At 38.2% G+C, this 12,814-nt stretch overlaps 1 protein-coding gene across 1 annotated transcript in view; it reads right to left on the bottom strand.

Annotated features, from left to right (window-relative positions):
* GHR (growth hormone receptor) overlaps positions 1-10,692 on the bottom strand; it is a 149,180-nt gene extending 138,488 nt beyond the window's left edge. Inside the window, exon 1 of the mRNA XM_063181418.1 lies at positions 10,672-10,692. The gene's annotated coding sequence lies outside the window, so the exon portion shown is untranslated. The remainder of the gene's footprint in view (positions 1-10,671) is intronic.
* Between the last annotated feature and the right edge of the window lie 2,122 nt (positions 10,693-12,814).

Genomic DNA, 12,814 nt, shown 5'->3' with positions numbered 1-12,814 from the left:
CTTTAATAAGGGGATAAAGAGACAAAATAAAACAATAAACCAGTCAGAGATAAAAAATTAATCTGCAAAATAAGTTATGTCAATATTACTAACCTTCTCACATGTGCATGGCAGCCATCCAAATGTAGGCTAACATCCTTATCCAAGCTAAGAAGTATCTGAAATAGTCTCTACAGTATGTGGAACTCCAGGGCATGCATTGCCGGGTAAAAGGCAGCTTTTGTTATTTGTGTTGCCACTCTTCAACTCTACCACCACTCCTGCTGCCTTCCTACCCACATCTGTCATCATTGCCAGAGAACTTTCCCAGCTGCTGTTGGTTTTCAGCCTGTGAGCTCTTTTGGGCTTCTGGGAGACTACTTCAGTGCTTCGCTCATGCATGAAATATAAATTTACCCTTCAAAAATGGACAGTATTGGCCATGACTTTTACTTGTCTCAAAATCTTTCACCTTCCCATTTCTGACTGCAGCCACTGTCAGAGCAGCATTTGTCTATAGGAATATTTGTCAAAGATTTCATTTCTGGAGGTTTCCAGACATGGCTTGCAGTCCCTCAATCACTTCAGCTTCATAATTTTTTTTTTCTTCAATAGAAGTATTCTAAATTATTGCACATCTTGCATGTAAATGATGTGTTCTGTTGTTCACTTTCCCTCTTTCCCAACAGGTGCTAAGAGAGGACTCTTCTTTCAGACAAGTCCCTGCCCACATTGAGTACTTGAGTAGCTATAAAGTATTTCTACTTCCATTTACTTTGAACTGAAGAACATCTCCAGTAAGGAGAAGAGTGAGCTGAAATTTCCTTTCCACACTGCATTTTTTTCCTAATAAATTTTAGATAAGTATTTCTGAAGTGATTTTCTGGGCAATAGAATACGAGGTAATAGTGTGATTTGAACCCCATTCTGCTAAACACAATCTACTTTCAATTACTTTGATTGCTTGATACCCAACACCTAAATTCAGGAGACTAAATTCTCTATAGCAGCATGTGGAGGAAACTAGGCACCTCTGAATGGTGATTCTTAGCATGTAAATTAGATAAATAAATTCAGAATATGTAGCCATACCCTCTGTAATCTACAGATCAAAGAGAAAGGTCTGCAGGAGGGCGCTGCATGAGGGTGTATAGCTCAGAGAGAATGTGGTTCAAAGTACCACCAGTATCTCCAGTAGGCAACGAATACTCTTTATTAGCTCTAGTTTAACAACAAGTTTGGACCTCATCTGCCCTGCTCAGAGAAACTGCCATGCAGATCTGTGCTATCCTTGGTGCTTTGGATGGACTTTTTGCCTCCAGCATAGCACAGCACAGTGCAAATGCAAAACCTAGCATGCGCCTTGGTGCTGCATTCAAAGCAGCACTTGCTCCTAGATGCCAGAAAGTGCTGGGACTTGGGTACAATAAATAGGAGCATGGGCAGCATCTTCCCAGGAAAAAACATGTGGTAGATAATGTTTTCTTTAGGGGCCAGCCCTGTCTCTTGGGATTAGCACTGCTCTCCCAGCCTCTGGCTTGTTGCTGGGCTCAGCTCTGTGCTAGAGCTCAGCCAGGTCCAGGTGTTCACATGGGTTTGCATCAAACCCAGCAAGCTTCTGGGACTCAGAGGTCTGTGGGCTGGGGGTACTTGTACTCCCCAGCTGCCCTACTCTTCATAAGGAGATCAGGAGGCACCTGACCTGGATGGGCTTGCTGGAAACCAGGTTGTATCTGCCAGGGTGGTTTTTCTGTGTGTTTTGCTGCAGAGCGGTGGCCACACTGGTCCCAGAGGTAAAGTGGTGTGAGAAACAGTGGAACTGTGCTTGTGCCAAACCTTAATAGTCTTTCCATAACTTGCATAAATAATCTGCAATCCAGATAACTGATATTTGACTGTTGTAAGAAATACAGATTCTAGGAGGTTTCGGGATACTAGACAAAGAAGAAACTGTGAGGATAGACAGAGTATTAATTTTTAAAAATTACTTTTGTGAAAACAAAAGCAAAAACCAGGAAAAAAAACCCCTTAAAAAACTACCATAATCAAAGGTGAAAAATTAGAAGGATTAATTAATGAATAAAAGAGGATATGAAACAGAGTTCTGACAGACCTGTTCTGTATAAAATCTTTTTCTTTCTCATCAAGCATTTATAATCTTTTATGAAAAAGTGCATTTTTTATGGAAGTGAAAAGTACCACAACCTAGATACTGCCATGATTCCTCCAATGAAAATGAAAATATTTTGATTCTTCATATTAGTTTAATGCAGAAAAAAACCCTGAAATTAAGTCGGTTTGTTGAACTCTGCTTTATAATAAGTATATTGACATTAATCCAGCAGCTCCCCTAAGTTTTCTGAATGTCTTTTGGTGTTATACATAATAAGACTGACATACTGACATTTGTAAGGTACATAATTAACAATTCAACTTGACTGGCACACCCTGTCCTTTGGAAGGAATTGCACTTCTATTTTCCCATGAAACTTGTGTATATATAAAGGAAAGAACTGCGTGCATTATTTCAAGGGATGAGGTTAACAATAGGAATTTAAACAGATAGCTATAAACTCAGTAAAGTGAGGATTAGTACAGACTGTGGTGCACATTGATTCCAGACTGCAGATTTGTGGATTTTCATTTTATACTGGGTAAACAACCACACTGTACCACTAATGACATGCTGCCTCCCTTCTGGGTCCCCAGCCCAAGACAGCCACAGTCTGCATCTCATAGATGCTGACAAGTCAGTGCAGCTGAAGCCAGCAGATGCCACGAGTGACTGGTGGCCATCAGACGAGTTCCAGTCATCCCCGGTGAAGAGCAAAAGTAATGAAACACTTTAGAGGCTGCTCCTGTAAATTCTGGGACGTATGCTTATGGAGTTTACAAAATACCATATCTGGGGGCTGAGATGGCTAACTCCTTTGTGCTTGTAGGGTGCTCTGATCCTATTGTAACAAGCATAAAAGAAAATAACTATTTTAAGTGTTGACATAAGGTATAGCTTACATACAATAAGCAAGATAAAGTCACACTATGACTGAGAGGAACCAAAACAAATATTATCACATTGTGTTCCTTATTCAGCACTTTGCATTTGCAACACAGAAGTGCCTTCTCTGGGGGACTAAGGATGAGGTCCATGTGGCTTCCTCTGAGCATCTAATTGACTTTTTCAGCTGAATAACAGTACTTGTGTTTTGCCAAACCACATTCTGTAACAATATAATACACTGGATGACATAAAGGTTAAACAGAATTAATTTTGGGATTTCTGCTGTTTCTTAACTTTTACCATTCATCATAAGTAACCAGTATTATATAGACAAAAGAGATACACCCTTACACATAATCTCTTATCTAAAATGCTACACAGTTAACACTAACTGCCTAGTTAATGTATCTTTACATCATATAGCCATTTAAATTAATTTTAAATTATATTACTATATAATCAATAAGCACCATGTAATAAATATAACATACAATATTAATATATTGAACATCTAATGCTATGTTAGTTTTTATAGAAACATATTGATATAATTTATAGGTATAACTCAATATAAAGCATTATTTTGTATGTTGCTCTTTCCTTAAAAACCACTTTGCCACTGGAATACACGCTTCACAGCACTGGAGACATTTATGTTTGATTAACTTTACTGTTCTGCTACACAATGATTATTTGAAAGTGTTAAAGGGATCTTAATTTAAAGACAAAAAAGGCATCCAGAGAACTGATAGGGATAACAGCTAAAAGGACTTGTGACAAAAGGACTTGTCTGAGATTTAATAATTGCATTGGATGCAACCAGCTAGAGAAAAGTAATACATTATAGAAACCAAAGAATACCTAGTCCAAGCCTATCAGACTATCCCTAGTCCATGCAGATGTAAAGTTGATGTACTGAAATCAGTTCATCTTGTCTACATGACTGTACTTCTTCAGTGGGAGTATATTGCAATTGAAATGGGGGACAAAGTAAGTTTTTATTCTGAACAACTAGATCCTAAAATGGAGGGTGATTGACCACTGAAAGGCTGTTTGGAAAATGTTCTCCATACACACATTCTCAGCATGTGCAAGCCCATTTACAGCTATTTGACCTAGAATAGTGTTGGCCTTGCCAGGACTCAGAGGCTGCCTGTCCAGGCCTTTCCTTGCTCTCTCTAACCTCCTCTTCGAACGCAGTCTGCATAACTCTCTATCTCATGCAAGATTCAGCTGACAAGGCTTTCAAAATAAAGTCTATTCAAATGAACATTTCTTACCATATCCAAATATATTGGTTTCATACTATGAACCAGTACTGCCCATTTATACCTAAACCTCAGATATTGCCCAAATTTTGCAATCCTTATGATGAAGCCAAATTCTGGTCTTGAAATGACCAGATGAGCTTCTATATGAATATTCAATCACAACGTGCCTGTAACTACACAAAATATCAGTCCCCGGTGAAACCAGAAGAGGGACTTTTAAGATAGCTAATTTTATCTTAAGTACTTCAGTTTCAAAGACTATATTTAAAACTTTTTCCCAATTTTCCAAGGCTCAGAATAAAAGTTAGTCCTTATATGCCAATTATACTGCTGTGATAATTATGGAAGTAACATTATTGATCATATTACATGACAAAAAAATCATTTTTTTTTATTCTTTTATTTTCCCTAGCACGTGTAACAGAAAGGACTTGTATTTCTTTTCCAGAAATCATTTTGAGACGGCTTCAGAGTCAACATTCTGGCATGTAAGTGGCACCAAACTGCACCCTTGAGATGACTGGGATTTTTGACATATGAGCACATTCTTTCTTACAAGAGTTTGCTTGAGTGGTACTTGTATTGATGTAATAAAAGAAGTGCAAGACCAACCTAGGCATGAGTATTTCTCTGCTATTGCTCTCTATTCAATTGCAGCCAAAATCATTGTCATAACAATTCTCAAGGCACTGGAACAATTGCAGCACCAATTAAGAGAGGAATCCAAAAGGGCTCTTGCAGCTCATAGAGAAGATTGCCATAGTCTGTTATTTAAACTCTCATTTGTCAATCCTTTGATGTTACACCTGCTACATGGCAAAACACTCAGTTTCTGACAAATTAATATTTTTATGCAATTCTTGAAAGAGGAACTTTTCAGGCTGATAGCAGGACAAAAGACTGTGTACTGCTGGTCAAGGGTATCACTAGGGTTTTAGGAATAAATGAAATGCACACCTTGCCATCTCCCTTTCTATCTTTTGAGAATGTTGCATAAAATCTTCTTGTCTAGGAGCTCAAGTGACCACAAGCAATAAAACAAGCCATGGAGAAACAGATGATGGCTCCTATCATTGTCTTGTCTGGATAACCTACACTATGCATAGTGTATATTTTGGGTAAGAAATGCTACAGCCATCAGCAAAGTAGGTTGTTTTTTTCACACTTAAGTATTTATAAGCCAAGATGATTTGCATGCAATGTTTAAAGACAGAATTTTTTGTAAGGTGTGATGTGGTGGCTTGGTGACTCTTTTGGAGATACATATGTTTTCATTTCATTTCATTCATTCATTCATTTCTTGCCATGCTCAGTGCTGTGCAATACAGGTAAGGGCCAGACTCTTCACAGGAGCAGCAGGAGAGCTGAGCTGCCCAAAGGACAATTACTGCTGCCAATGAGAGTGAGCAAAGATATTGCTTTCTTCCTGACTGGAAATTTCTCAGTAGAGAAAATTTAAAAGTCAGACTGTGATTAGCACCATGATAGTACTCACTAGAAACAAATGCTCGCAATAAGTCAGAGTACAGCCCAGGGCTTAGGCTCCTGCCTAAGCAGGCATGCCTAAGGCTTTCATACCAGCAGACACCCCCAGCTCACAGCCACTGTTTTGGCTTTCAGTGAAGAAATGAAGATGCCAGGTTTCGGTGAAAGAGTTCAGCTGCCCAAGGAGGCAGAGGCTTCATGAAGAATTAAACAGAGCAATCATTCACTGCTATGAAGCCCTAACATAGATTGTGGTTCTTTAAGCACTTAAGGTAATGTCTGGACATGTTTTGGATCTGTTTTATACTCTCACACAACACAAAGATCTTCAGATTGTATACCTGATATTTCTGAAAACTTTAAAAATTAATGCTTTTGTTTCAATAACAGGCATATTCATATTTTTTTGTGTTAGAATAAATTCAAAGAAACTTTCAAAATTATTTTAAGTGGCATGATTTTCTTCTACTGTGCATATTGCTTGAAATATTTATGTTATTTTGTGCCATGGATTGGATACAGACAAAATTAATTCTTGATTCTCTTACATATTTCCTCTGTGTGTGTGACCCTTCTCAGCTCTGTAGCCACACTGGAGCCAATTTCTCCAATTATCTGAGACTAAAAGATTAAATTTTGCATGTTCATATCTTGGGAAGAAGGGGAGGTCATCAGGAGTATTACAAATGTTGCTTATTATGAGAACAGGTAACATTTAACCTGATGACAGTGCAAACACAAATTAACTTTGCCATAGTTCTGAGTGAAACCTTCAGTTGTAGCTGGAGACATTTTGAACTAGATAAAGTAAGCAAGAAAATCCATGTTTTGAAGAGTAGGCATGGGTTAGTATAACATTATTTCGTGAATATTCAGGCAAAATTAAAATATTGTTTCCTCCAAAATTAGGAAATTGTAACATATTAAAATTAAGTAGACTAATACATGTTATTTTGCAAAGCTAACCAAAAAGGTACTGTTGGTACCTCTGTCTAGCCTAAAAATGAACCTAAAAATGAATTTTGCAATTAAACCCATTTAATTGAGGCTTTCTTTGTTATATCCTGCCACATTTGCTTTGCTTTCCTGATCACTGCCAGAAGTTAGAAATGTTCTTGTCCAGAAATGCCATGGACATCTATTTCTTTCTTCAGTCTGTTCCATTCTTTTCCCTGATTCTCCTATCACATTGTTCCTGGATTACTTCTTAGGTCCTGATTCAGTGCAAATAGAGTCAGAGATTCTGAGATCCTTGGGGTCCACCTCAGCAGGGTCTTTTCTCAGTAATTTTGTTCTCAGCAATGCTATAAATGGCTACTTTATATTAGCAGAAGATAGAAGTCCATAGGCACAAATAGCTACACAGTGCTGGAAAAATCAACAGCATGAATTTGTTCTGACATTGCATAGAGAGAGAGAGAGAGAAGAAACGGGCATCAGATGCTGAAATACCACAAATGAGATTTAGGCAGAAAAATGGCTTAATAATCAGTCACTATTTCTTCCTCACTGAAAGCTGACATAATATTTCTCTTCAATCTCTATCTTCCTATTCCAAAATGGAAGCAAATGTGTGGTTTTAGTTTAGACTGAAGAGTTCATTCTTTGCCAAATTTTCTAGTACCCATTTGTCTCATTTCACTGCATGCATTCATTTTTGAATTATATTTCAATTTTAATATTTAACAAGTAAAATACGATTAAAGAGCTTAACAAAGCACTTAAGAGAAGTCTAAATACTGTGGCTTTTTCATTTGACTCATACTCCTGTTTCAGAAGTAATGATTTTTAATAACAAAAATAGTGGAGGATATTGAGTAAAAAAAAATTTAATATAGCAAACAGGAAACTCTTGATTTTCCAGTGGCTGGTTATGTGACTTTGGATCAATCACTTCTCACTGTGCACCCATTCCCACAAGATATGTAGGGCAGGGACTGCTCTCTGCCCCATGGTTTAACGTCTGCAATGCTTCTCTGCCACACTGGATGCAGGTGGTCACTAATGATGGACCTTACAGTTTTGGATGTCTGTTTTCTGAGCCCAAGCAGCCCAAAATAGTCAGGACCAAGGACTTACTGGATATCAGTTTTTCTAACTTGCTAAGATAACTGAAGAAGCCCATACAAGGACATACAAGGCATTAACTATTTTAGTTATGAGATAAAATAATGTCACTACTTAGTGAAAAATTCCATAGAAGCTTGCCGAACACTACAGGTGTATTTCTAATACTGTTGCATTCTGTTGGCTTGCAGTTAAAATAAACTGGGATTTACAATTTTGATGCAAATTATTTTCCTCTGGAGAAGTTAACATTATTTGTCTTATGAGGCAATAACCAAATTGTTATAGGTATTTAAACTCTTATTCTAGCCACTAAATACCTGATTATTGATTCATAAATTAACCTGAATATTAGGTTAACTCCTATCATAATCTGGTACAACTACCTTGTTCAAGTAGTTAGTAAGCTCTGGGAAAATATTCGACATCCTTTCCAAACCTCAGCTAAAGAAAGCTATATGATAATTTAAGAATTCATAGCTGAGTCGTCCAGATTCTGGCATACTCAAAGAAAATTCCATTTGCTAAGGTTTGTGACAAAATTTTCAGGCCATGTTCCTAGAGTCTGGAGAAATGCAGGGTTTTCAGGAATTCCGTTAGGAGATGTACAGATGCAGTGCTTGGTCTACAGAAGCTGCACAGATTTGTTTTCACCAGTTTAGCCTCACCATAGAAAAGAGTATAAATAAGGTGAACATACACCACTGAATTGACACATATCTAGAGTAGAGCTTATGGAGTTTTCAAAGGATTTTGTGATTACCAAACCATGACAGTGTTCCTCCATAGTTGTGTAATGTGTAAAATCTCCCAAGGAGTTCACTTTTGTTTTTAAGACAAATGTCTTACAAAAATATTTGATATTACAGTGGGAGAAACCATAAATACAGCTACAATTAGAGCTCTGGTAGAAGGTAGCTCTTCAGGAATGAGGAATTCCAAATATTTCAGAGTTTTTCACTCTTGTAAAAAGAAACAATACTGTGGTAAAACAACTTAAACTACATGCCACCAAAACGAATTTCAATTTCTACAGAGACCATCAGTTGTTTGTAACTATAGATAAATAATTTTAATGTTTTAACAGTAAATTAATCTAATATAGGTTTGAAATATTAATTAAAATGAGATGATTTCAATAAACAATTTTGATTTAAAAAAGAAAGAAATTAAAGGCATTTTGAAATTGCTTCAAATCAAATATACAATTTTAACATGCCTGAACCAAGCTTCCTTTTTTATTTTTTTTAATTTGAATTGAATACGCTTATGAGCTGATTCTCATTTCTTAAAAAGAAGAAAACTGCCCCAGGATATTTTATAAAAAGAGCTTAGTACAGAGGAGAGAATCCAAAATTATTACATTTGTGGATGCAGATTTTTAAACATTTGGTGTTGATTCAAAATGAAATGTTTGTGCTTTCTTTTATTTTGCAAGAAATCCGAAAATCTTTTCTAATTCTACCCAAGTAAAGGCTCCATTCTCCTATTCTACATCTCAAAAATTTCTGTCTTACATGGAAAGAAACACTAACAGATTATATAAGTCAAAATCTAAGTGTCAAAGAAATCCACTGTCAAGATGGGAAACTTCAGGTATGAAAAGACTTTAAAAACATACTTGAGATATCAAATTGAATAGACACATTGCAAAGCCTTTATGAAGCCCAGGTGCTCTGGCTTTCGGTGTGCAGGGAAATTACATTTTCTGTATACTACAGGTGAACTCTAAATACTCTGCCAATGTTTAAAACTGTCTGGATATGCAGCAGAGGAATCAGGGGTTTTACACAGAGCCAAGGAAGTCATAGCATTTCCAAACATATCTCATGTTTCAACAGCAACCATTCCTGAAAGAACAGGATTTACGTTATGGCAAGCGTGCCACATCTGTGAAGCCCCACTGTGGACCTTGGCACAGGCCAGGAGATCCCCAGTGGGTTACTACACTAGCTCAAGATTAGTTAAGTCTTGGAACTAACACTGACAGGATCTCCAGAAACTGACTTAGAGAAAAGAATTTTAAAATTATGTGATTAGCAGCTAAGTCGCTAAATTTATTTCCTCAAATGCAACATCATCACATTATCTATTTAACCACTGTTGTCTCAGTGTAAACTGGACTGCAATTATAAAATACCTAAGAGATTGCTAGTGCTCTCTACCCAGGAGAAAAATATTATTTCAAATGCTATACATTCACTTAGTTTTCTTCTCAAAGTTATGCTACACATCACATTTATATTTTCATTTTTTGCTGCTGATCCTACAATAAACCGATATGCAGAAACATAAAATTGAAATTAATTTTCCAAAAGAAAACTTTCAGTGAAACAAGAGGAAAAAATAAACTGTAAAAATTATATTTCAAATTTCCAGTCATGTCACAGAATTGTCATGAGAAGAAACGGAGTTTAAAGGCCTGGTATTTCAGCTTCTTGTTTTGCTCTGAAAACTGAAAGTATATTTTGATCTGCAGAGATCCTTTGTGTTTTGTAAATTTGTTAAAACTTCCTCTCCCGACCATATTTTCTCTTCTCACCGTGCTCAGTGCCAATGAGAAGGAAAAAAGAGCATGTGAGAAGAGAGAGACAGATGCAGGCGGTCACGACCTGAGTGCTAACCTGAGCCCCATCAGCAGCTCAGACTGGACACAGTGGTTTATCTGGATAAACTGCAGAAACAGAGCCACTCCTGTCTCACCAGTCAAGGCCTGGAGACACGGCAGAACTTCCCCTGTAGGTCCATTGCTTTAGAGATGCTGGTTTCATATTTCCCATACTTTATCCTGCAGCCTGCAGTGATGAGCCCCTGGATTAGGCGGAGGTTTGGTCACCTGAGGCCCTGCGGAAATCCCCATGCTCCTACCTGGAATGGGCCGCGCTGTGCCAGGCTGACGGAGTGTGTCCCTCATGTCCGTCCTGCGCCCACTCTGGGCCCCTTCAGGGCCTGCACAGCAAGGCTGCAGTGCTGCTGGGCCTAAAATAAAAGTGTCCGAAGGGGTAAAGTATGGGCTCGTGGTGTGCTTACAGGAGTTCAAGGGTTCCTGGCCAAAGCTGGTTTGCACCAGCTCTGGCACTCCTGTCCAGAGCAGGAGTGAGAGAGATATGGCCTATCTGCATCTGCCTATGTCAACATGTCCCCTGAATGGCCTTGGAGCAGGGATTGCTTACACAGTGTGACACAAAGCAGTTATTTCATGTAAGAGGCCCTTTATTTGCTGGCTTCTATTTTGTTATGAAGACTTAGAAAAATAAATTATTTCTCTCACAGGATTTATGAACCTCAGCATCTTTGCAATCAGTGCTTGAATACTCTCTGAATGATATCAGGATTTTAACTCTCGCAAGCAGGGGTGTTGTCTTTGGTGCTTTGTTGCTTTGTGGCAAAATGTGTCTTTTTCAGAAGCTAAACTCTTCTGATTGACCTTAAATGCTGGCTACCTGATTGGAAAAGTAATTTTGAAGGAAATGTTGTACATGTATATTAAGCACTTGTTCTGTCTGACAAGGGAAGGCTCATTCTTTGATCGAAGTCCAATCCTTTTATACCTGTGCGCCATCACAAAAAATTGATATTTTGAAAGCGCTAAAACTGTGTATCTCCCTAATGCTTGGATCAGAAAGGAAAAAGAAAAGCTGAATTGATCTTCTGCAAGTGCAATGTACATCAAGTGTGAAAATTTCTAGAAGGTGTTTTCTTGAGTTATGACTATGCAGGAGCCAGATGTGCAGGTAATGCAAACCTCCAGGAAGCCACATCTCTAAGTGGCATAGGAGAATTTGATCCTGATCCAAGTTGTTGTCAGAACAGTGTTAATTCCTAGTTGGTTTTTTGTCTTTTGGGTAGTAACAAATGGCCTGTATCAGGGACAGTGTGGCCAACAGCACCAGGGAGATCATTCTCCCCCTGTATTTTGGCATGGGTGAGGCTGCACCTTGAGTGCTGTGCCCAGTTCTGGCCCCTCAGTTTGGGAAGGACATTGAGACTCTTGAGCATGTCCAGAGGAGGCAACGAGGCTGGTGAGGAGCTTGGAACACAAACCCTGTGAGGAACGACTGAGGGAGCTGGGGGTGTTCAGCCTGGAGAAAAGGAGACTCAGGGTGACCTTATCACCATCTACAGCTCCCTGAAAGGTGGCTGTAGTCAGGCGGGGTTGGTCTCTTTCTCCAGGGAGCAACTGATAGAACCAGAGGACACAGTCTTAAACTGTGCCAAGGGAAATATAGGCTGGATGTAAGGAAAAAGTTTTTTATGGAAAGAGTGATAAAGTACTGGAATGGTCTGCCTGGGGAGGTGCTGAAGTCACCATCCCTGAATGTGTTTAAAAAAAGACTGGATGTGGCACTCAGTGGCATGGTTTACTTGAGGTGCTGAGGCATGGGCTGGACTTGATGATTCTGAAGGGCTCTTCCAACCTAGTGATTCTGTGATTCTGTGACTACAGTGTTATAAGATTATCAAAATATTAAAAAAAGGATATCAAAATGTCTCTAATATTCTCTGTTCCTTTTGTTTTTCTTTTTTATTATTTGATTAAATTCTTTCCCCTACAGTTGCTGAAATTTAAAAAATTACCTGGTTTCCAAAATGGCTTGAACTTTAAGAGAGAAGGAGTTTAAGCATGTCTTAGATGATGTATCTTGAATATGGGGAAAAAACCTCCCCTTTTCTTCTTCCTTCAAGTGTTGCTTTACACATATACACATTCAACACTCTGGGTCCATCCCAAGACTGTTACTCAAGAGAGATCTCAGGATCTAAAAGACACCCTCTCTGACAGGACAGACAATCTTCCTTTACAAAAAAGGGAAGAGAAGTATTTTGAAGCTGGTTTTGGTTTTGGTCTAATGAACACTGTCACAGCTGAGTTATATGCAGATTTTTTAAAACAAATGAAAGCAAAGAAAAAATTAATGTTTTCAACCTGGAGCCGCAAGGTTCTTGCAACATCCACAGTTTTTCAGAGAAAAACCAGAAGCATAAACATTCATTGAAAATATTCTCCACT

This window comes from Melospiza melodia, chromosome Z (genome assembly GCF_035770615.1).
Source record: "Melospiza melodia melodia isolate bMelMel2 chromosome Z, bMelMel2.pri, whole genome shotgun sequence".
NCBI lineage: Eukaryota > Metazoa > Chordata > Aves > Passeriformes > Passerellidae > Melospiza > Melospiza melodia.
The sequence above is the reverse complement of the archived record's forward strand: the minus strand, read 5'-3'. Positions and strand labels throughout refer to the sequence as shown.